We start from the raw sequence: 26959 nt of genomic DNA on the forward strand, positions 1-26959 counted from the left end.
AGGCCACAGAGGAAGGTGGGCAACAATACGGTAAAACAGCCACATGAATCCTTATCATCTAGGCTTGTTAGAGAATATGACGGTGAACAGACCCTTGCTTAGTGTTCATCAGAAGTCTGATTAAAAAACGACACCTTCTGGAGGCAAAACCATTGTCACACGACTAATATTTCTATCTGTATGACTTTGAGAAATTTACTTGATCGCTGGTGCCTCAATGCAAAAAATGGGACAAAAAAAGTACAGGGATAATTGAAAGATAAAATATGATTATTCATGTGGTGTCTCTGACTACAAGTGTTTGGCACTCATAGAATGCTCATTACAGTTTAGTTTTTAATCACTATTTTACTGTTACTAATGACTCATCATTTACTAGGCATTGCAGTGCAGGCATCTAAAGTAGTTATCTAAGAAAACATACTCGCGTCCTTCCTCGAGTTTAGACCCCTGTTCAAATAGTAATAACCTCGTGATCATTATCAAGTGAGATTCCTCAGCCAATGTTTAATGCATGGTTATTAATCACACGAGAGGCTGAAAGTGTCACATTATAAATGTATTACCACACCCTTGTCTAATTGACCATGTAATCTATTGCCATATCAATTTTTAAAGCTGAAATGTGTGTCCAAGTAGCCTTAACATAAAAGGAAGAAGTGTGTAACTGCTTTCTTAAACAAATAAACAGATTTTCTCAAATAAATAAACTTTATTTTAGAGCAGTTTTAGGTTCACAGCTAAACGGAGTGGAAAATGTGGAGAGTTCCCATATACCCCTTTCTCACAGACACACACAACTGCCCCTGAGGTTAACATCTGCCCCCACAGTGGTGTATTTGTATCAATGAACTTACATTGACACATTATCACCCAAAATCCATAGTATACTTTAGAGTTAACTCGTGGTATTTGAAAAATGTACATGGATCCATCATTACAGTATTATACTAAATAGATTCACTGCCCTAAAATTTCTCTGTGTCATGCCTCTCTCCCCCGTAACCTCTAGCAACCGATGATCTTTTTACCATCTCCATAGCTTTGCTTTTTCCAAAATATCATATTCTTGGAAGAATACAGTATGTAGCCTTTTCATGCTCCCTTCTTTCACTTGGTAACATGCATTTAAGTTCCCTCCATGTCTTTCCACGTCTTGATAGTTCATTTATTTATTTTTATAATTAATAATACTCCATTGTTTGAAAATACCAGAACACCTTGATTGCTTCTGAGCTTTGTCAATTACAAAGGAAGCCGCTATAAACATCCATGTTCAGGTTTTTGTGTGGATATAAGTTTTCAATTCATTTGTATAAATATCAAGGAGTGTGATTGATGGATCATATGGCAACATCTACACCAGCATTTGGTGTTGTTAGTATTTTGATTTTTGGCCACACTAATAGGTGTGTAGTGGTATCTCATTGTTTTAATTTGCAATTCCCTAGCGACAATAATTTCATAGACTTACTTGCCATCTATATGTTTTCTTTGATGAGGTGCATGTCTTCTGCCCACTTTTTTAAAAATCAGATTGTTCATTTTCTTATTGTTGAGTTTTAAAAATCTGCCCTAACCGGTTTGGGTCAGTGGATAGAGTGTCAGCCTGCGGACTCAAGGGTCCCAGGTTTGATTCCGGTCAAGGGCATGTACCTTGGTTGCAGGCACATCCCCAGTGGGGAGTGTGCAGGAGGCAGATGATGGATGTTTCTCTCTCATCGATGTTTCTGACTCTCTATCCCTCTCCCTTCCTCTCTGTAAAAAATCAATAAAATATATTTAAAAAATAATTAAAAAAATAACAATCCTTTGCACATTTTAGGTAATATCCTTTGTCAATCATGTCTTTGCAAATACTTTCTCCAAGTCTGTGCCTGGTATTCTCATTACCTTGACAGTGTCTTTTGTAGAGCAAAAGGTTTTTATTTTTATTTCAATGAAGACTAGCTTATTAATTCTTTCCATCATGGATTGTGTCTTTGATGTGTGTCCAAAAGTCATTGTCCTAACCAAAGCCATGTTGGTTTTCTCCTATTTTATCTTCTAGGAATTTTATAATTTTACATTTTATATTTATGTCTCTGTTCCACTTCAAGTTAATATTTTTTAGGATATAAAGTAAGTTTCTGGATCCACTTTGTGTATGTTGATGTTCCAGTATTTATGAAAAAGGTTATATTTGCTCAATTGCATTGCCTCTGCTCCCATGTCAAAGAACAGTTAACTCCTATTTATGTGGAACTAGTTCTAGTCTTTTTATCCTGTTCCAGTGATCTCTTGTGTATTCTTTCACCAAACACCACATTGTTTTATTACTGTAGCTTTATTGGAAGTTGTATTAGTCCTCCAACTTTGTTCTTTTCCTTCAAGACTGAGTAGGCTATGCCAGGTGTTTTGCCTCGCCATATAAACTTTACTACTAGTTTGTCTAAATTCACAAAATAATTTGCTGGGGTTTTCATTAGGATTGTGTTGACTCTTTCAGGTGGTTCTCAACCTTCTGGCCCTTTAAATACAGTTCCTCATGTTGTGGTGACCCCCAACCATAAAATTATTTTCGTTGTTACTTCATAACTGTAATGTTGCTACTGTAATGAATCGTAATATAAATATCTGATATGCAGGATGGTCTTAGGCGACCCCTGTGAAAGGGTCGTTTGACCGCCAAAGGTGTTGCAACCCACAGGTTGAGAACAGCTGCTTTAGACCAAGTTGCAAAGAACTGACATCTTGTATTGATTCTTACCATCCATGAACATAGAATATCTCCATTTATTTCATTGTTCTTGATATCTTTCATTAGTGTTTTGTAGTTTTCCTCGTATAGACCATACACATATTTTATTAGACTTATACACAAGTATTTCATTTTTGTTACTGTTGTAAAGATAATGTATTCGTAATTTCAAATCCCATTTGTTCATAGTTGGTATAGGAAAGCAATTGACTTTTACTTTGTATTCTGCAATCTATTATCAATGATTTGTTCCATGAGTATTTTTTGTCAAGTCTTTTGAATGTTTACATAGATGATTATGTATCTTCCTTTCCAAACTGTATACCTTTTACTTCCCTTTCTATATTATTGAATTAGGTAGACTTCTAGTATAATGTCAAAAAGCAAGGGTAAGAATGGTCATCTTTGCCTTGTTCCTGATCTTGGTGGGAAAGCTTCAAGTTTATGATGTTAGCAAGTAGGGTTTCTGCAGGTTTGTTTTTATCAAGTTGAAGAAGTGCCTCTCTATTACTAGTTTGCACAGAGTTTTAAATCATTAGTGTGGACTGAATTTTTTCAAATACTTTTCTATATCTAGATTTAATCATGTGGTGTTCTTTAGCTGGTGATGTGATGAATTGTATAAATTCCCTTTTTAAATTTTGTATCAGCTTTTCATATCTAGGATAAATGTCACTTAATTAAGGTGTATAATTTCATATAGACATTGTTGGATTCAGTTTGCTAATATTTTATTGAAAAGTTGTATCTATGTTTATAAAATATATTGGTCTGAAGCTTTCTTACAGTGACTTGGTTTTAGCAATGCAAACCTAATTGAATGAGTTAGGAGGCACAACCTCTGCTTCTGGATTCTAGAAGAGACTGTTGAGAATTGGTATAAATGCTTCCTTAAGTGTGTTGTACATTTTACCAGTGAACCCATCTGAGCCTGGTGCTTTCAGTCCTAGAACATTATGAATTTGGATTCAATGTCTTTAATAGATGTATGCCTGTTCAGATTGTCTATTTCTTCTTATGTGAATTTTAGCAGGCCTGTCTTTTAAGGACTTGGTCCATTTCATCAAGGTTATCAAACTTGTGATTATGGAGTTGTTCATAGTTCTCCCTTCTTATCCTTTTAATTTCCTTGGTATCTGCAGTGATGTTAGTAATTTGTGTTTTCTCTCATTTTTTTAGTTGAATATCTTCTTTATATATATTTATAAAAACAGCTTTTGATTTTGTTTATCATCTCTATTGATTCCTTGTTTTCCGTTTCTTTGATTATTGCTCTAAGTTTTACTATTTCTTTTCTTCTGCTTTTCAAAAGTGAAAGCTCATAAGATTTTTAAGGACAGTATATTGTATGTGTGGTATATTTTAAATTACTCTAATTAAAAACCAAGAATCATGTGTCATGTAAAATTAAACCCTATCTCCTTTGGAATATGCCCTTTTTCCCTTCAAAATACATTGTTTGATCATGACTAAGATTTTTCGATGATCTGATGTTATTGCTGTCTTTGGTAAAATTGGCAAGCTTCTCTGGAAACTAGATAAGAACATACACTTTAATTCCCACTCACTCATCTATAATCTCTTCTCTCCAATTTACTCCCTTCCCCAAAATAAAAACAATTTACATAGACATTAGCCAGATAAGAAAAAAGAAAGCGGAAAAAATGGAATAATAAAACTAAGAGCATCAGTGAGCAATAAGACAACTAGAGTAAAGTATTTAACATGTTATGGCAAAGGATGCACACACTTTTTACACTTGTATCGATATAATTTGACAAAATGAAACTCAAGTATGAAGACTGTAACTAATTAGAAATATTCTATTCTGTCATACAAATCTTTTAGAAAGATATGCAGCATGGTGAAGGGCAAGCAACTGCTTGGAAAACCATGAAGCATTAAAGAAAAATACAATAAGGAAAAGTTACGAAAATATAGATTTTGGCTTTTAAAAAAACACTCCTGTCATTTGACCAAAGATGGCACATGTAGTCTTTGGGGATTGTACCTCTCATTAGAAAGGTTCAGGCAATATCTCTACTTTCTTTTTACATTGATATTATAAGGGGAATTCAATCATTTCATGTGTTTACAATTAATAGCTTTTAAATTTTCTTTCAAGTCTCAGGTAGGCCAAATATAGTTTTTTCTTAAAAGTATTTGAAATCATCCATAAAAATCTTCATATTATCTTTTCAGCATTTTTTACTTCAACCCAAAGTATAGAAAACTCCACCACAACAAGATATGTAGAGTAAAAAAAAAAAGTCTCACTACTGTAAGCTAACCCGTTGCAAAAATGATAAAGCTGAACTTGCCTAGAGAGAGGGCTCTCCTGGATACTCGCAGGTTTCTCCATTTCTGGTTGTATTTGGTGCCACCTGGTGGCAACTGCCCACTGTAGCTTAAATCTAAGTAGGGTTCTGGGTCCTGGGGTGCTGGTCAGCTGCGACTCCCAGTACACTGGCAGGGATTCCAGGAAACACTTTTAGTTTTCATTCCTGCATTAATCCAATCCAGAGATATTAGACCCGGAGAAAACAGGAGTCATTAGGACCCTATCTGGTACCACTGCTAATTAAGAGCCAGGCCACAGACTCTGAGCAGAAAGTCAGGTTCATAAGGCAGTCCTACCACTTACTAGATGTGAAGTCTCTTACTTACCTAAATTTGTTTTGTCTCAGTTTGTTCATGAATTAAGAGCTAGACCACAAGACTCTGGGGCAGAATGTCAGGTTCATACCTCAGTCTTAGCATTTACTAGGTTTGCAATCTTTTAATTACCTAAATTCATTTGGCCTCAGCTTTTTTATCTGTAAAGTATGAGTAATATAATTTCTCCATAATGTTTTGTAGTGATTTAAATACATAATCCATATAAGTTTTTTTTGTTTGTTTGCTAACACTCAGCAAAAAACAACAAAAAATAATGAAAACAAACAAACAAAAAGCTATTAGTATTATGTCATGTTGGGAGCACTATAGAAAGATACTTAAAAAAATCAAAACATATTGATGCTTCATAATGTATATTATATCAAGCAACACACACAAAACAACAACACATAGAGCAGAACAATGAAATGTTTTGAACGTAAGAATAATATCCCAAGCAAAGAAAAAAGAAAGAAAACTAAAAATATCTGAGGATGTTGGGTTGGTGGAATATGTGTGTGTGTGCATTTATTTATTACTAGATGCCCAGTGCATGAAATTCGTGCATTGTGGGGGATGTCCCTCAGTCCAGCCTGCACCCTCTCCAATCCAGGACCTTCTCAGGGATGTCCGATTGGCAGTTTAGGCCCGATCCCGCAGGCTCTCCTAACTGCTCTCCCCTGCTGGCCTGATCACCCCTAACCACCTCTGCCTCGGCCCCCACAACCATGGCTTTTTCCAGAAGATGTCTGGTCTAATTAGCATATTACCCTTTTATCAGTATAGATTATTAGTATAGATTTGTTTGTTTATTTATTTATTGAGAATGGTGTGTGTGAAAGAAAAAAATTAAAACCTCTAAACAGCACTTTTCAAGACCCAATGTCTTCAAGAGAAAAGAGTGGTGATTAATCCAAAACATGTATCAGAGTAAAGGGACCAGGCAGAGGAGCTGCATTCTTAACCAGGAAGGAGAATAAAGCTCCTTCCTACCTGCTGCATCCCTCTCCAGCAGATGCCTCTCCTTCAGCAAAGGCCTTTGAAGTCCTTCAGTCCTGCTCTCTCCACAGGTAATCGCTGGCCTCAATTATGGCTGTCACCACAGACAATGATGCATCCGTCTTTACTTTCACTGGAGTGTAAGCTTCTTCAGGGGAATTGCTGAGTTTATTTCTTCGTCTGGATCCAGGACATCATTAATCCAATGCCACACATCAAGGACAGAAATATATGATTCTATAAATGTCTCTTTTTTGCTTCCACATCACTATGTAAGAAAGAGGATGAAAGGATATGCTAATTGGAGACTTCATTATTTTAAGTACAAGGACTGAGTCAGCAATTGGGACTTCACTTTTTTATCTCTTCATGAAAGCAGTTTAATCTCCTCACAGGCACTGCCAAATTTCTTCCACGTCACAAAGTTAAACTACTTATTCATGAGACTTTTCCACAATTTCAACCTGGCTTCTTCACAAATAAAAGATACTTTTCAGAATGACATTGATGCTGGTAACATTTAGAAATAACAATTACTTGCTTTCTAGCAGGCTTTCCACTATATCTTGGAACATGTCAATCATTACCCATAAGGTTTCTTTTTCTTCTTTTTCACGGCTGTAATCATTTAAGTATGTATGTCAAATGTAAGACTTGGATACAGTAATGAAAAATGTGGGCATTTTTACTAAATGTGAAGAGGGAAAGCATATGAACTTGAGAAGACCTTTCTTTTTCATCCAGATTTCTTCTGATCTAACTATACTCCAATCCCCTTAACAGTCTATAGTAATATGTTAATTATGATATTTTATACTAGTGATTTGCTAAACTGATATTTAAACAAAGTTTTAAGCACAACTGCTCATGAAAATGTATAATCCGGTGCATCAATAAACATTCATCTCTTTGTTGTATGTATATTTTTAAGACACGTGACCCATTTTTTCCCATTACACAAAGAGAATATTTGTCTTAACTTACATGTAGAGTTGCCATTCATTATATGTAATGGTTTTGAAATCATGTCCTAGAATTTTATTTTATGAAATATGATATTTCAAATGTGTTAAAGATGAATATCTATGTAAAATAAATCATTTTTTGAATTTGCTTAATTGGATGTGGAAAAATAGTTTTCTTAATGTAGAGTAAGGTAAATCTGAAGATGCAAATATGAATATTATAATAAATATACCCAAATATATGATCATAAAATCAGTGAGACACACATGAGATTCTAGTCATAGATTTCCTCAGACCAAAATCCAAATAATTTTTGAGAGTGAATGGAAAACAAATCAGAAATGAAATACTTTTAACTCATTATATTCCATCATGATATCTTGTGAAACAAATTATTCCAAAATTGTCTAAACTGTCCCCAAGTACTACATACTTGTAATCCTCAGACAGATGGCTTTGAGTTTAAATATGTAAAACTGGTACCTATTGCATAATACAGTCACACTAGCCTTCATCCCTGGTACCTGGGAGGAAGGTTCTAACTCTTGAAATTTCACAAGTATGAGGAGCATCTTTGTTATTCATGAGTTTCTTAGATCACATCTGATAGTTTATGCTAATGAAGTTACAATAGTAAGACCCTAGAAAGCTGGAGGATGGGGGACAGTAATACTAAAAAGATCAACCATGTGATTAGAGAACAAGGACTTTGAGCCTGTCCAATCTCCAAGGAAGGGAGGGAGGCTAAATATTAAGTTCCTTCCCATGGCCAATCATTTAACCAAGTATGCCTATGTAATGAAAATACAAACCCTGGACCTCAAGTTTAGGGAAGCTTCCTGGTTAGTGAACACACTGATGTGTTAGCAGGGTGATGAGCCTTAATTCCACCAGAAGAGGCATCAAAACTCTGTATTCGGTACTCTCCTGGACCTCCCACCCCGGTATGCTCCTGGACCTCCCTCTCTGGTACTCTCCTAGACCTCACTCTATGTGTCTCTATGTGTCTCCTTACTAAGCTCTTCTGGGGGAGGGGTGGGGCAGGGGAACTGGAGAGAGATTAACCAAATAATTTATATGCATACTAGAGGCCTGATGCACAAAATTCATTCAAGGGGCAGGCTCAGCCCTCGCAGCCATGGCGGCTTGCCTCGGCCCTTGCAGCCCCAGCGTCATCCAGAAGTTCATCTGGAAGGACGTCAGGAAGGTCGTTCATCTGTCCGGTCTAATTAGCATACTACACTTTTATTATTATAGATATGCATAACCCATGGACACAGACAATGGTGTAGTGAAGACCTGGGTGGGGGACAGATGTGGGGTGGAATGGGTCAATGAGGGAAGAAAGGGAACATCTGTAATATTTTCAACAATGAAGATACATTTAAAAAAATTGTAACATTAAGTAGAGGACTTTTCTGAGTTCTGAGTCATTCTAGCCAATTGTCAAACCAGTGGAAGTCATGAAATGAATCCTTAAACTTGAATCTAGTCACCCAAGGTTGCCTGGGACCCTTTTGTGGCTGGAGTGAAGGCAGTCTTGTGAAGCATTGAGGCCTTAACTTGTGGGGTCTATACTACTTCCAATTGGGGCTGAAACAGAATGGTGGCCAAACATTTAAAACCATGTATCCTAAATACATAATTCATATGGTAAGTTTTAATTTTTTTAAAACTTATAAACATATATATTAATCCTAAAGGAAAAATAGATTTTCATGTGCACCCTAAGTTGACTAACTTAGCAGGAACTCCTCAAACTGACTATAAAATCCAAACATTTCAAAATAGTATTTAAACTAAAAAACAAAAAACAAACAAAAAACAAAAAACAATTGAACACACTATTGGGCAATGCATCTATTATCTAGAACTAGAATGTTACTTGATTTGCACTAAAACAAAATCTTTGTTCATTTTACATTCCCTGGTCTTATATACATTAATTTTCACTTAATGGATCTACTTCTAGCTCTCTAGCTCTTCATATTTGTATTTGGCTCTCACTAACATATATAGTATACATTATTTTATATGTGTATTTGTGCATATGTGATGTACGTGTGGTGTGCACTGTAATAGCTCAACTCACTCAACACTCCCCAATTAAGAGAAGGTTATAAATCCACCATGGTGGGCTTTCATCTGAAATAAACCTGTAGTGATCATCTGCTGGTGAATACAATAAAAACAACTCTAACTCCCAATAAATCACTCTAAATCTGACATCATGAGTGGTTAATAAATATTTTTTTAACAAATGAATGAAAACCATACAAAGAAAAGATGCAGCAAAAGTTTATAGGCATTTTATTTATAATGTATCCTTTTCATGTTAAGAATATATCTTCTTTTTCTATCTAATAAATTATAATTTATGTTATAATTTCAATGATCTAGCCTTTTCTTGTATAAATTAACCTATAGAAAAATTTATCTCTGTGTTTTATAATGGAGCTGTGCTAAGGTGGGGGTGGATGAGTAGGTGGGGGTGGGAGACTGGGTGGGGAAAGATTAACCAAATAACTTATTTGCATATATGCATAACCCATGGACACAGATAATAGAGTGGTGAAGGCCTGCAGGAGGAAGGAGATATCTGTAATACTTTTTTTATTTTTATTTTTATTTTTTAAAGGATTTTTTAAAAAATATACTTTATTGATTTTTTACAGAGAGGAAGGGAGAGGGATAGTGAGCTAGAAACATCCATGAGAGAGAAACATCGATCAGCTGCCTCCTGCACACTCCCCACTGGGGACGTGCCTGCAACCAAGGTACATGCCCTTGACTGAAATCGAACCCGGGACCCTTCAGTCCGCAGGCCGACGCTCTATCCACTGAGCCAAACCAGTCAGGGCAATACTTTAAACAATAAATATAAAACTAATAAAAAATAAAATAAAAGTCCATATATAGGTTGATAGTCTAAACCAAGTTCTCAATCAGTATCTCAGGAACTTGTTACAGCATAAAGTGATTGTATGCATTTGTGGCCAAAATAATTTTACTTAATAAACTGAATCAAAAATCTTTTCAGTATTTTTCTGTGCTTCAGTGCTCATTCAATATAATATATATCAAGACTAAAGGATTAAACAAATAATTAGAAAAAAATATCAGTGCAAATCAAGACTAAAAAATAAAGATGTTGGAGCCTCGTTTTATACTTCATTATATATGTGGAATGCAGATATCTTTTATAATAAAATCATATTGTCATTTTACAATCAATTACCAAATCCAATATTCTTTTGAATATATAATTATCTAATATGGTGCTAAAATTTAAAAAAACAACAAAAGTAATAAATTCAGAAATAATCGAACAGATAGTATTTACTCAATTTTACTGATAATGATAATGCAATAGAATTCCTAAATCTTTTCTCATTTAAATTTTATTCAACTAATTTTAGGACTCCTTTAAAATTAAATACAAAGATTTTAAAAACAATTGTAAGGTTTTAGAATATTGTTGTAGGAAAAAAATATGTATCTTTAATACACTATCCCTCATTAAATTTAGCATACTACCTAGAAATTAAATTTTGTAAAATTCTTAACTGTAATACACTTACATTTATTTATTTTTATTTTTGCTATAGGGAAATGACATTTATATCAAATAGTACATCATGGAAGTAGATCCGTAATATTTCTAAGTAAGTTATTGTATCTCTATGCTTATATTAACCGTTTGAGTCCCAAGCAGCGCTGCTTGGTATTTCTCGACATAAAATAAAACAAGCTCATTAAATTTAGCATACTACCTAGAAATTAAATTTTGTAAAATTCTTAACTGTAATACACTTACATTTATTTATTTTTATTTTTGCTATAGGGAAATGACATTTATATCAAATAGTACATCATGGAAGTAGATAGATCCGTAATATATCTAAGTAAGTTATACTCAAACGGTTAAACTCTCATTCACTATATATATTTTTTCCTTTCATTACATGATGACACTAAATATTCACATTATAAAAATTAAAAAAATATAATCACAATTTCATTTATTACACAATTTAAACTATGCATATAGTTAGAGGACTACAAAGGAGAAAGGAGAAAGGAAACCATCAGTTCTTTCCTTCCTTGTACATATTACTCATTCAGTCCAAGTCATGTTACAGTGACATTTTTTAATATCTAAATATACCTATATTATTTTTCACTTCACAAAACATCCACATGGTAAAATTTGAAAAGCATATAGTAACACACACAATATGTACACACACTATATATACATATCTATATGTGTGCAGGTAAAATTATGTGAATGAGTTTTAAAATGTAATTAATTTTAGATTAACATAAAAGATAAGGGAATCTAAATAATATTGATCAAGCACTTTATTCCATACATTTTATTCATTGTTCTATATGAATTATTATATTTAATTCTTAAAATCCAAGAAACTAGGCTTGCCAGTACTTCATACTATTCCTAGCACCGTTTAATAATTTTTTGAACAAATAAATGAAAAAGAAATGAGGTCAGACTGGCAAAAATGACATCACTAATAAGTTTCAGAGCTGAGATTCAAAGGCAGATCCAGCTGATTTCAGTGTTCAAAGCTTTCGCCTAAATGCTTTGGTATTTGTGTATTAAATATAAATATCTTCTATGTCAGAGAGAATGAGGTGCACATTCAAGTCTTTGCTGCAAACAAATGAAGAAGCTGCTGCACAGCATGTTCAATTTCACTAGAAATCAAACAAGAGCAACAACAAAGCTTCAAACACTTTGCAGTTTTGTCTAAAGTGGGTGCTTCTAACCCTCACCTGCCCCAGGCACAAGTAGAAACTGTGTATGAAATCTGTATGTCTTGCAGCTGCAAGTACTGGCAGCATGTTTTATAAGAAACCTTTTTCAAAACACAGATGATTCCATATAGACAAAGTTCTCATTCTCGAGGTTTTTATAACAGGGAACACATTATAAAGTGTAATGCACTTCCTCCTCTCCCTTCATATGGTGAATACGATTCCTTTATAAAATTTTAAATATCTAATTGCTTTATGATCATAAACCTGCATGGCATATTCCAGACTACCAACTAACCTGTGTCCAAAATAATTTGTGAAGTTATAAAAACAGAATTTTCACCAATTCTTAGAGCTATTGAAATCCACAATATGTGTGTAAAACATAGTTAAGGCTAAATCACACACTGCAGCAGCCAGGGGAAAAATATTCAATGGTATTGCATAAGGCATAAAAAGGTGCTCATGTCTCCAACCAATGTGGAGGCTAATTTTAGCTCAAATCCAAGTGGTGAATTACTCTTCCTGCCAAAATTCAGGGCAGGATGGAGTCCCTTTCTATGACTGCAGCTGTGAGGAACACATCAGGTGAGTAAAAAGTACAGCTATGAATCCACAGATGAACAGAGAAGCCGTGCCATGGGACTAAGGAACATGTGCCAGGCATGTTACAGAGTCTATTAGAGAAAAGTGGGGGCGGGGGGGGGGATACAGCAGCTCCTCTGCGGTGAACTGAAAATCTACAGGTGCAAAAACCTGGGTATTTCTATGAGTAATAATTGAATTTCAATACAAACAAGAGATACTAGGCAACCTTGAGAGAAGAGAGAGAGATGGAGCTAAGACAATGAAGGAAGACATTACATCCTTATTAGGACAGATGTGATTTTCTTAACCAACCCTGGATCAGATTTCCTTGTGTTTTTCGTTAGGATATAAATTTCAGCAGCATCACAATCACAGCTTTGTATACAGCTATGATTATGGTTTCTGGAAGAAATGTTTCATTCATTTTTATAAGTTCAGTTGTTGTCTACTCATTTTCTTTGTTTCTGAAAAAATATCAGTGAAAAAATACCATCTATATAATGTAAAACATCAATAATACAGACACATCTACACTTATATCTATATCTGGGTATCTATACATCTATGCATATCTATCTATCTACCTACCTACCTACCTATTTTTCTATCTATCTACACCTGACTTCCATACTTATGACTTGGTGTTTACTACAGGCCAAAAAACACACAAAAAGATATCACTTTCATAGGATTATGGAGCAAATACTGACTAGCTATACTACAGTTGTATTGTCATATATTCTCCATATATTCAGACCCAAATAGGGAGGGCAAACATTTACTAATTTCATGACAAAATATTGTTGTTCTTACTGAATATATTATGCACTGTCTCATCAAAGGTATTTTCATGTGTACAGAATAAATTTACTTCTTCGGAATTTAAATACCTACTAACTTGGAATTTACCTTATTTTGGTTTCTGTTGTCAAACAGAAGAAAAAATGTTTTATCCTTCATCATAAGAGACAGAAATTGTACAGAACAAGAACGTGTAATAGCAATTACATTTTTATTTTAACATTCTTGTATATGTGGCCTGCAAGATTAATGGAGATTTGAATATGAATAGGGATGGTTTCTGAATAGTTTCCAGATATTGAATCAAGGGCAGGAAGCAGAGTGTACTGCTTACTACCGTCTCACTAATAAGGACCCAACTAAAGCAAGAAGGACCTTTGCATACAGAAATGGAGATTTATGATAGTGGCTCCTTGTGCCAAGTTAAACTAGGCTACTCATTAAGTGTTTTTGAACTAATTTTAAAAAGTGTTTTCTAAGGTCTTCTCCCTTATTTCATGCATCTTCATTTGGGTTTAAAATAATTTTTAAAATCTTATTATGAAAAAAAAATGTCCCTGTCGATGTGCAGGATAGAATCAGTACCAGATTTAATTTGGGAAGGAGATAATCAAACTAAATTGTGTTGCAATTACAAGACTCGTGTTTAAATGATCCAAAATTGTTGGAAATAGTTTGCATATTATAATCACTTCTATTACAATTTTAGTGATTTGAAGATCTTACTTCAAAAAAAAGGAGCTCATGCCATATATCAAAGCTAAAGTAAACGTCCAGACTTCATATCTCCAATAAATCATTTATTTAACCAAGAGTTGAAAAATGAGAGAGAGAGAGAATAACATGCCGTACGATAGTCACATAGTTATCTTGGTTAACTAGTTAGAACACAAGACCAGCCCCAGCCTGTTTGCTTAGTGGACAGAGTGTCGGCCTGCAGACTGAAGGGTCCTGGGGTTCAATTTAGGTCAAGGGCAAGTACTGTGGTTGCAGGCTCCTCGCTGGCCCAGGCCCTGATAGGGGCACGTGCAGGAAGCAACCAATTGATGTTTCTTCACATCGATATTTGATATTTCTCTCGGTCTTTCTCTCTCTCTCCATTCTCTCTCCATTCTCTCTAAAAAAATCAATGGAAAAACATCCTCGTGTGAGGATTTAAAAAAAAAAAAAAAAACAAGACCAGGCTACATTTTAGTCTGTCATGTACTAAATTAAAACAAAAAAAGATAAAGTACAAAAGATCAATAAGACATCAACGCATAAATAATTTAAACATTTTAATGAGTTGCTATTAAAATGTCAAAATTTAAATGATATAATTTTTAACTATAATCAAATCAAAACATTTTAATAGTGGCATTAAGCAGACTCAAAAATCAGAGTGTGTGAAGAGATAATGGGGGTTACTCCCCTGTGTGAGGGCTCACATGGCAGGCATTTTCTGAAGTGCCTTTTCTTTAAGTGCTAACTTACAATGAAATCACATCCATTATGTTTCCTCCGAAGGCTGCATTCCTTTTCCTCTGTTTCCTACTTTGGTTGATGGCCATCACTACTCACCTCTCCTTTTTAGTCAAGAACAAAACCCTGATTTCCAAGTTGAATGTCATACCCTCAGTTCCTTCACATTTGAACCAGTTACCAACAGTTTGGTTTTCACCAAAACAATGGTGCATCTAGCATCTTTCCTTTCCTCAGGATTTTTAGTTTTCTTGTCAGAGTGAAGCCTCACCACTAACACCACCACTACTTTCCCAATATCTGTGTGTCTTTTACAGATGACCTTTGCCCAACTACCTAAATTGCTGTTAGCTGAAAAATGTCTGCTTTTGACCTTCTAATTCTATGTTCCATTCTAGAGCTACTTTATATAATTTATAAATGAAAGTACCATATACACATATATGTATGTGTTCATTTACATACATGTGTATATATGAGCGTATATATATGTGCATATATATGTATATATATATGTGTATGTATATATATATATATGTATATATATATATATATATATATATATCCAATCTATAACATTTTTTGAATGGCACACTTCATTTTTAACATCATAGAAATTGTCAAACACAAAGGTACAAAATGTGGCTTAAGAATGATATTTTTTCACTTTTGTTACATCTCTTTCCTTTGCTGACTTTTGGTATAGTATTTTAAAGCAATCTCATATTATTCCATTTGCCTTATAATTTCATCATCTCCTCTTATTGATACAGACCTCTTTTTTAATGAAATCACTATGCCATCCTTATACTTAATTAAATTAAATTATAATATATGGTACCATCAATATCTGATTTCCCTGAAAATATATTTTAGAGTTAGTCTGTACAAAACATTACCAAACAACATCCACATTTTGCATTGTTGCCAAAGTGCATGAACTTTTTATTAAATAAAAATGTTCCCCTTTTGTCATATATTTGACATGCTAGGCAAAATGGGTCATTTTATCCATATAATTCCTTCATGTGAAATTGACTAATTGTTTATTTGTGGTGTTATTCACCTTGTTCTTCTATCTCCTGTACATTTTGTTACCTGGAGAAGTGCAGGTAACAAGTGCAAAACAGACATATCTACCTGAACTTGGAGCAGGAATCTCCAACCATCCATGCTAAAAAGTATATAATCTCTTCCTCTCATGATGTATTACCTCAGATAAAAGAATAAAATTATATTCAGGCAAGAAAAATAAAACTAGGAATACAATTTGAACATTCTACCTCCCTCAGTCTCAGATATCCATTGAGCATTCTAGCTTGGCTTTGCTACTTAAACAGCTTCCATGAACTTTGTTTCCTTTACCTTTACCCTACTGCCAGAGTATGTGAACTCGTCAGTCTCTTGCTGAAAGCTTCTGACGGGTTAAATATGATTTTCCAATTGTCACTATGTTAATCAATATCCTTCAGATGTTGCTGAAGTTATATTAATATTGACTTAGTTATTTTCAAATGTCCGTGCCTTTATTCACATGGTTCCCCACGCCTATAATGTGGTTCTGTCCCATTCCACATTGCTGACACTCAGTCATGCGAAAAAGGACTCACACTTTTTCTTTCCCAACTTGAAATTGATTTATTCTTCCTTCAACTTGAACTTAATGATTCATAGTTAGGGGGCTAATATTTCATTCTTTGGGGTATACTCTCCAGTTATATTGTATGAACGAGTCAATGGAAAATAAACATCGCACAGAATAGTACATGCACAATGGAAAAAGCATCAAAGAAAGAGGACATAGGAGCACACAGATCTCAGAAAGCTCCCTTGGAGAATAAAGTGACATTTAAAATAAGATCTCAGAGTGTTATACTAAAGGATAAGGAAACTATGCTACAGAGTAAAAGAATAAGGTTTTGTAAAGGCTTCCAATAAAGAATATACTATTTAATAGATTTTTTTTTAAGGGAGAGTGGTAGACTTTCCATTGCTGGTTCTGATGGTATAATTAGTTTTTAGTTAAACCCTCTCATTTAAACAATTTAAAAATAGAAAAATAACATAAGATTTTCAGAATTGGACAGAACATTAAAACTTGAGAAATGGGAAGTAATCAGATGAGACCTATGATCACCTTGCCTTTCTGCCTGAAGGTATTTACTAGACAACAGTACAGGGTGGGGGCAGAGCACAGGGGTTTCTGTGAGCTCTGGAGACAGAGAGTCAAGTTCAGAGGAGGTAGGTTAGCTAAAAATTGTGTCAGAGTACTGGTGAATAGGAGGCTACACAGATAAGGAGCTCCAGAAATCTACATAAGTGTCCCCTTGAGTCTTTTATTTAATGCTAAGATAACCTTTCAGAGGAAAAGAATAACTGATGGGAAATGAAGCTCAAAACCACCACAACTCACAGGCTGAGAGATTTCAAGTCTGAACAAAGCAGAATAATTTCTTGAGTAACTTGAGCATTCAGGAGGGATCTTATAAAGGTCAAGACTTTGAAGTTGAGCTATACTAGTTCTAGGTTACTGCTTCCTCAAACTTCACCCTAAAATATCTTAAAATAGAGCTTCAATGGATCAACTTTATCCCCAAATACATTGATTTTCTTCCTAGAAGAACACAATCCCTTTTAGGGGCCAACACCAACATCCAGAAACTCAACACTATGGTACTCACAATGACCAATACACAACAATAACAACAAAAAATGGTAGACTAATTAAGAATCATGAAAATGTGACCCATAACCAGAAGAAAAATATATCAATAGGTATTTTTATTTTAAGAAATTGTCACCTGACCAGTGTTGCTCAGTGGTTGAGAATCAACCCATGAACCAGGAGGTCACTGTTTGATACCTGGTCAGGGCACATGCTCTGGTTGTAGCTTGTTCTGCAGTAGGGGGCTTGCAGGAGGCAGTGGGTTGATGATTCTCTCATCATTGATGTTTCTATCTCTCTCTCCCTCTTCGTTTCTCTCTCTGAAATTAATAAATACATAAAAAAGAAATTGTCAAGAAGGTTCTAAATTTAAATGAAAAAGGAAGACCTAGAATAGCCACCACAATTTTGAAAAAGAACAGAGTAAGACAAAGTGCATTAACTATTCCAAGAATTTATATAAAGCTATAGAAATCAAGATAGGTAGGTGTTACAATAACAGAAATAGAGGTTGACACAACAAAATAGAGTCCAGAAATAGATCCCCAGTTGGTTTCTACTAAGGTCTATGTTAATAAACCTGGAAGGACAGATTTTTAACAAATGTTGCTGAAAAAACTGAATACCCATTGGAAAAAAAAGAAGGTAGCTATGTATGCATTAGTAGCAAAATAAATATAGTAAATGTGATATACACATCTTTAGAATCATTGTTTCTTTTACTTCTACGTTAATACTTATTTGTGGGTTAGTAAATAAATTCAAGTCTACTTGTTTGCAAAGATTTGCACATCAACTGAATATACTGGAAAGTCTAGGAAATATTCAGGATTATTAATAACTAAGACAACTTAAGGTCATGTGCATATTTCTCACTACAGTTACTAAAAGAGCTTCCCACAAAGAAAACTGTAGACCAGAATTCTCTACTTTTAAAGATTCTGAAGGAAAAGTAAAGATTGTAGTTGTTAAAAGTTGTATAGTTCCCTTCTTTTGGATGCGTTTAAAAGTCTCCATTTTCAAAGTGTCTTCTCCTTACAGGAGAAATGAGTTTTTCCAGAGTCTCTGATTAGAAAGCAATCAGAGAAAGGTGACTAACTGTGAAGAATCTCCCAGTGACAGCTACTTGCTAATCTGCTTTCTTGCGAAACCATGATATACATCACTTCCTGTTCAAAAATATATTTAAGATAAGGAAAGTCTTCATTTCTGCGGCCCTACTATTTAAGCACAAACCCTCTAAGAAATTTCAATCCATATGGGTTACTATGATCACCACAAAAGACTTAAACATGCTCAAAAGAATCAGATCCAACACGCGTCAGAAAGACAATTAGCCCTCTATAACATTTCATAGCACAAAACAATAATAACACACCACCCTGAATATAAAGGAAAAGTGTAAAGTAAGGCTGTTTGATATAACCTATAGAAATAACTTATCTCCCTTAAATATATTTGTATGAAATATAATACTTAAAATATTTTATTCAGAAATATATTTTGCATATTTATGCTTATATCTTACATTTTAAAGTAGTTTTATCGCAGCATACAGTGATAGAAATTATTCGATTCATAGTCTCACTTTATCCATTATTACTTTCGAAAACTACAGAAACATGAGTCTCTCTGTTGCAAAAAGTTTTCAGGCACAAGGGCAATTTGAAGATTGCCATCTCTGCTCTCTACAAGCTGAATCCTCTGTGCAGCCTGGCTGGCATTCCTGCTGCCCTCAGGCAAATTTAATCCCCTCTTCACTATTTTATCAAGCTCTGTAAGCACACCGCTGTTGTTAAAGGTATCACAGTCCACCTGAGTCATTGCCTATCTTTCCTACTAGACTGTGAAATCCCTAAGTTCAAAAGAGAATCTCATTTATTCATCTTTTTATTCTCAGTGTCTTGAATTGTTCCATGCATATTAGAAATCATAAACCTCTTATGGATAAATCTTTAATTTAGATTGAATTAAAGATTTATAGATTCTAAATCTTTATAGATTCTCTTGGATATATTTTACTATCCATATTTCCATGTTGCAATAATCCTCTTACCTTCTCTTTTGGCTTCATCTTTTTTGTAGGATACAGATTTATTTATGCGCTACCCTAAACTATTGGGGAATTACAAAAGACTAAAATTATAACAAAACCATTATGCATGGTCATCTGTCATGAGCACTTGTAGTTTTCATCCATATTTAATTCTGTGTAAGACACACTGCATAGCTATTTGGGGGCAAAAAACAACAACTCATGAAGATAGTCTTCTTGTGATTACACATATAAATTTCAGAAGTTATTAATTTATACTCCATATCATTTTAACTACTCAATTTAAAAACATGCAAATGGTCAAGATAGTAAAAATATTACAAATAAAAGCAAATAAATTCAATTTAAAATGTGTGTTGTTGTTTTACTTATATTGAATGGCTTCATAGCGAAAATAATTTGCAATTTATATTAGCATGAGCTTCACAGTCTTCCATTCTGCTTTTGTTTCACCATTATCAAAGGTTTTCTTATTTTTCTATATAAGGAACATTGAAAAAAGTTGGCAGAGTAATAATATGATAGGACTTAGATTTATCAAACTTCATTGGTTACCAACCTTAATTTTCTACTATGAATTCATTCTCCTAGAATAGTGATGGTGAACCTATGACACGCGTGTCAGAGGTGACACGCGAACTCATTTTTTTGGTTGGTTTTTCTTTGTTAAATGGCATTTAAATATGTAAAATAAATATCAAAAATATAAATCTTTGTTTTACTATGGGTGCAAATATCAAAAAGTTTCTATATGTGACACGGCACCAGAGTTAAGTTAGGGTTTTTCAAAATGCTGACACGCCGAGCTCAAAAGGTTCGCCATCACTGTCCTAGAAAGTAATGCTGTTTGAAAAATATTCATATCAGTGGCAATAAAGTTTTTCAATCCTCAGTAAACTTTCTTTCAATTTTTCATACATTGGTTTACTTTTCATATATATAATGATCCTTGACTTTTCAAAGAGAAATTCCACTAATGTTGGCATGATTTCTGCCTATGTTCTCTATATTTCTTTATTCCCTATTTTCCATTTATTTATTAAACATTTTGCTAATCAAGATATATTACATTTCTTAGTCTTGCTTCTTTTGTCTATAGTTAAATCTATGAATGTAGAAAGAGGGAAGAAGAAATGATAGAGGCATATGTTAATCATTTGGGAGTAGGGGTGTTGGAGCTTAATTGGATAAGATTTCCCTTGTGTTGTATGATAATAGGGCAAGAGAAATTCAGAGAGGTGTCATGAATGGAAATCCTAAATTAACATTTCTTAAAAATATATTTTATTGATTTTACAAAGAGGAATGGAGAGGGATAGAGAGTTAGAAACATCCGATGAGAGAGAAACATCCATCAGCTGCCTCCAGCATGCCCCCTATTGGGGATCGAGCCAGCAACTCAGGCACAACCGCTTGACCAAAATTGAATGTGGGACCCTTTATTCCATGGGCCAATGCTCTATCCACTGAGACAAATTGGTTAGGGCAAAAATTTTATAATAATAAAATATTAGGATTGAATGAAATGTAATGATCAATTTGAGAACTGCTACCCTGACACTGTTGAGTCTTTCCCTCATGACCCTGGTGTGTGCCTCCATGGGTTTGGGTCTTATTTGATTTCTCTCAGCCATGTTCTTTGGTTTTCCATACACATGTCTTTAACTTACCTGTTAATATATCACTTTAAAATGTTACTTTAAATGCCTCTTTCAAATTTTTTTATTTTGATATTTTTTGCTTTTTATTTGTATACTGCTGGTATTAATAAAACAATTTTCCTTTGAATTACTGCAAAAATTATCACAAAAAGCCACAAAAGTAGACAGAGAACTAGAAAACAAATATTATATCCTTGGGTAGGAAAACCCTATATCAAAAAGACGTGACTTTGTGACAAGCTAATTTAAGCATTTATGGCAATAGCAACAAAATCACATTTAAACAAAAATTGACACATGCAAATGTGATTTAAAATTTTATTTCAAAAACAAACAAGTGTAATTATTAGTCAAAATATTCTGAAGAAAAACAAAATGAGCAAAAAGAGAAGAGACCTGCAAGTTTTTATGTATATACTGTAAAATGTATTTTGGGTGCAAGAGTAGATAAAAGCAAGTAATCAATATACAGATTTAATGCAATCCCCATAAAAAATCCCAATGTAATGTTTTAAATAAATAGAATGAGAAATCATCAGATATGTATGGAACCACAAAAGACCCCAAATAGCCAAAACAATCCTAAAAAAAAAAGAATGAAGCTGGAGGCATCATGCTATCTGACTTCAAATTATACTACAGAGCTACGAGCATCAAAACAGCATGGTATTGGCAGAGAAAGAGACACACGGATCAATGGAACAGAATAGAGAACCCAGCTATAAAACCACATGTATATGGACAGATAATTTCCGACAAAGGAGTCAGAAATGCACATTGGAGTAAAAATAGTCTCTTCAATAAATGATGCTGGGAAAACTGGAAAGCCTCATGCAAATGAATGAAATTGGATTACAGTTTGTCCCTATGTACAAAAATTAATTCAAAATGTATCAAAGACATAACATAAGACCCAAAACTATAAGTTACATTGAAGAAAATTATAGGTACCAAACTTATGGACTTGACCCCAAAGGCAAGGGAGGTAAAGGCAAAAATGAATGAATGGGACTATATCAAACTGAAGAGCTTCTGCACAGCTTCTGATAGCACATAAGCTACCAATGACTGCATCAAAGGACTTAGCTAGCCTGAGAGGCTCCTGTAAGTTGAAGTTGAGAAATTTTGCACATCAATAGGAAAATAATAATTTAAGTAGGTTTATATCTATCAAATTCATTTATATCTATGATTTAATAATGTTCATAAAAACTAACTTCATTGCTGAAGGTTTTGGGGAAATAAATATTTAAAAACGAGTAATTTATGAAAAATTCAAGCATTTATCCTGCTTTTTCTGATATCACTGGTACAATATAACTAAGGAAGGTATGTTTTCTTTACAATAATAGATGCTGATATGTAAGAAAAGAAAGATGAGATTAAAATAGAACCATTTTTAACTTCTGGCGAGTTATTAGATCTAGGCAGAGATCACCAACAGCTGCCAACATCAAAGACAAAGAGACCAGACAACCTGGAACCGATGATGGGAAAACAATTTACAGAAAACGGAGAACAGTGTGCTAAAGTACACTGTGTCGTGTTTATGCACACATACCTGTAGCCACTCTACAAATTTTCTACCATCAACACTTGAAAATGAGTTTTATCCAAGTGTACGTTATAAAATTTTGATATGTTTCATTTTCCAATTTTATCAGGATCAAAAAATCAAAGTTACAAAAATGTGCAAAGAGGGGAAGACATTTCCTATTGAAAATACTATCTCTCAATGGAGAGAGTCTACTGCCTCTGGGACTCTGAATGAATGGTCCGCTTTGAGAGCTACAGAGGCCTTCAGGGCAGAGTGCATCTCAAATCAGGGTTAAATGAAGAAATTACCTTATCTTCATTCTTATTGCTCACTATAAACTTTCCCAGACCAACCTCTGCACCCCAGCTGCCTAGCAATGCATGGAGATTTTTAAACAATTAATTTGACTCCGTAATTGAATTAAAGATCATTCTTGAAAAGTAATCTGAGGATCTAGAAACTGATACATGTTAAAAAATACTGAAAAAAAAGATAAAGTGATTTTTTCAAGGTTTTTATTTATTTTTTTAAATAAATCTTTATTGTTAAGATTATTACAGTTGTTCCTATTTTTCACCCCATAGCTCCCCTCCACCCAGTTCCCACCCCACCCCCTGCCCTTACACCCCCCACACTGTCCTCGTCCATACCTGTACAATTTTTGTCCAGTCTCTTCCCCCACCCCCCACACCCCCTTCCCCCGAGAATTGTCAGTCCACTCCCTTTCTATGCCCCTGATTTTATTCTATTCATCAGTTTATTCTGTTCGTCACTTTTTATTCAATTGATTTTTAGATTCACTTGTTGATAGATAAGTATTTGTTGTCACTTTGTTGTTCATAATTTTTATCTTTACTTTTTTCTTCTTCTTCCTCTTCTTAAAGAATACCCTTCAGCATTTCATATAATACTGGTTTGGCGGTGATGAACTCCTTTAGCTTTTTCTTATCTGTGAAGCTCTTTATCTGACCTTCAAGTCTAAATGATAGCTTTGCTGGGTAGAGTAATCTTGGTTGTAGGTTCTTGCTATTCATTACTTTGAATATTTCTTGCCACTCCCTTCTGGCCTGCAAAGTTTCTGTTGAGAAATCAGCTGACATTTATATGGGTACTCCCTTGTTGGTAACTAATTGTTTTTCTCTTGCTGCTTTTAAGATTCTCTCTTTGTCTTTTGCCCTTGGCATTTTAATTATGATGTGTCTTGGTGTGGTCTTCCTCGGATTCCTCTTGTTTGGGGTTATCTGTGCTTCCTGAACTTTTAAGTCTATTTCTTTCACCAGGTAGGGGAAGTTTTCTGTCATTATTTCTTCAAATAGGTTTTCAATATCTTGCTCTCTCTTCTTCTGGCACCCATATAATTCGGATGTTGATACGCTTGAAGTTGTCCCAGAGGCTCCTTACACTACCTTCATATTTTTGGATTCTTTTTTCCTTTTGCTTTTCCAGTTGGGTGTTTTTTGCTTCTTCATATTCCAAATCTTTGACTTGATTCTTGGGATCCTCTAGTCTGCTGTCGGACCTCTGTATATTATTCTTTATTTCAGTCAGTGTATGCTTAATTTCTAATTGGTCCTTTTTCATATCCTCCAGGGTCTCACTATATTTCTCGGAGGTTTCTAAAAGATTCTTGAGTAACCTTATAACTGTGGTTTTGAACTCTATATCCAGTAGTTTGCTTTCCTCCATTTCTGTCATTTGTGACCTGTTTCTTTGTCTCCGCATTTTGGCAGCTTCCCTGTGTTGATAGAGTGGCTTTGTGTGCTAGGTGTCCTATAGGGCCCAGTGGCTCAGCCTCCCTAATTACCTGAGGTAGACACTCTTGGTGCATCCCTTTGTGGGCTGTGTGCACAGTCTTGCTGTAGTTAAGCCTTGATTGTCGTTGGCATCACTGGGAGGAATTGATATCCAGGGCAATTGGCTGTGAGGACCAGTTGTGTCTACAATGGGAGAACTCCTGTGCTGGAGACACCCTTATGGTGCAGGACTTGCTTCAGTGGGGCTTTGGCGCTCACTGAGTCTTCCCCCTGAGTGTGTCTCTTATGGATGTGAAGAGTTGTAATCTGGATGGTCTCACTCTGACCACTGGGTACACTGGCTCTTGGATATCCAAGGAGATGCAAAGTCAGCCACTGCCTGAGGCCACACAGCAGGAGCTACAGAGAGATGTGCAGATTCCTCCTCTTTGTTTGGGGTTTGGAGGTGCCCTGATGAGACGCAGCTGTGAAGCAATGCAGGCTGCTGACGAGCTTTAGGCCTTCTTTTGGAAGCTCTGAGGTTCTCTTACCCAGCTGCAGTTTGACAAGTTTTTAGGCAGAGAAAGGCCAGGCCATTCATATACAATAGCCTCTGCTCACAGCTTGGGTGGGGTTGTAAATTGGGTGGGGCAGGTCTCAGGGAATCACAGGGAGGTACAAACAGCAATGGCTGCCAGTCAGCCCTGCCCCGATAGGTCCTGGGGTCTCTGTGTCCCGCGGCTCCTTGCAGGAACAATGACCGCTGCAAGCACCTCTGCAAGAAAGCCACCTTCACATTCCGGCCCGATGCCAGACAGTCCCGTTTCTCTCCGTATGAGTCTGGATTCCCAGATTCTCGCCCAGAACTGGAGTTCAGCGCAGTCAGGAGCTTGTATCTCCCTCCTGATTGAAAAAGACAACAGCGTACCCAGCTGCCAGCTCCTTGCACGTGCGCCTCCGTACCTCCGCACTTCCACACCTCTGCACCTCCTACCGGACTCAATGTGCTTTTCTCTTTCCTTCTTGTTGTAGAATTTCCACTCAGCCAATCTTCCCGTGGTTCTGGATGATATTCGTTTTGTCTTTTAGTTGTAGTTTTAATGTGGTTGTGCGTGGCAGCAAGTTCAGGTATTTACCTATGCCGCCATCTTGGTTGTATCTCTCATAAAACTTTTTCAAGGTTTTTAGATGGTGGTTTTACCAAAGGAAAGAAAAGAGAACACTAAGAATAACATAAGCTTTTTCTGAGAATCTCTGAGTAAAATAACAGCTTTAAATCAGTGTACACATTTCTGAACCCTGGTGATCCCATTAAAAGAAAGCAGTTGATGAGATTTAGACAGAAGAAAAAAAAATCTGTCAACCTCATGTGATTTTTACTCTATGTTTTCACAATTATAATACACCTTGCTTATTAACATCAGTAAAATAATCTCCTGAAGCATAAAAGGAGCATAGCACTAACGTAGGATGAATGTTGTCCTATCTCTATTAATAATTTTATTTTCACAAAGAATCATTTCCTGAAGTTATGACTTACTGGATGGATCTGTTGTGCCCAGAGGCACCATGGGAGTTTTCAGGTGCTCTAGCCAACATTACTGAAATGGAAACTTGTAGCTTCGATGTCTAGATATATGCAGTCATTTCTCTTTCTATCCCATAAAATTGCATTTAAATTTTCAGTACCATTTATTTTTCAAGACTTGTTCCTTATACTTATTATTCTATGAATTCTAAAATTAACCCAAAGTAATAATAACATTGTACCAATTGATTTCAAAGTGGATTTCAATACTTTTTCTGTTTCCAAAGAGTAACCTGACCTAGTCAGTTTCCAGTCAACCTTACCTACTGACTACAGATACTCAGCCAAAATTAGCCAATGAGAGCTCTTATCAAAAGGACCACTCAACCAACACATAGAATTGTAAAAACTAATAAATAGTTGATTTTTTTAAACCAATAATTATCAGAATAGCTTTTTGCTTAGCATTATTGTGAAAATTCACAACTAATATAAGGAGAAAATGTGCCATGGGAAGTATTAAAAACTATCTTTTTTTAAAAAAAATATTTTTTATTTTATTTCAGAGAGGAAGGGAGAGAGAGAGATATATAGAAATATCAATGAGAAGAGAGAACCATTGATCAGCTATCTCCTGCACGCCCCACACTGAGGATTGAGCTCACAACCCAGGCATGTGTGCTCTGACCATAAATCAAATCATGACCTGTTGGTTCATAGGTCAAACCTCAATCACTAAGCCACACTGGCCAGGCAAAATTCTTTCTTCTACCTATTTACTAAAATT

General features: G+C 35.0%; 1 protein-coding gene across 2 annotated transcripts in view; it reads right to left on the reverse strand.

The window, feature by feature from the left end:
* The window catches only part of NCAM2 (neural cell adhesion molecule 2), a 394113-nt gene that overhangs the window by 265930 nt on the left and 101224 nt on the right, over positions 1-26959 (reverse strand). The gene's annotated exons all lie outside the window — the stretch shown is intronic.

This window comes from Myotis lucifugus, unplaced genomic scaffold, assembly GCF_000147115.1.
Source record: "Myotis lucifugus unplaced genomic scaffold, Myoluc2.0 scaffold_193, whole genome shotgun sequence".
In the NCBI taxonomy this organism is placed as follows: Eukaryota; Metazoa; Chordata; class Mammalia; order Chiroptera; family Vespertilionidae; genus Myotis; species Myotis lucifugus.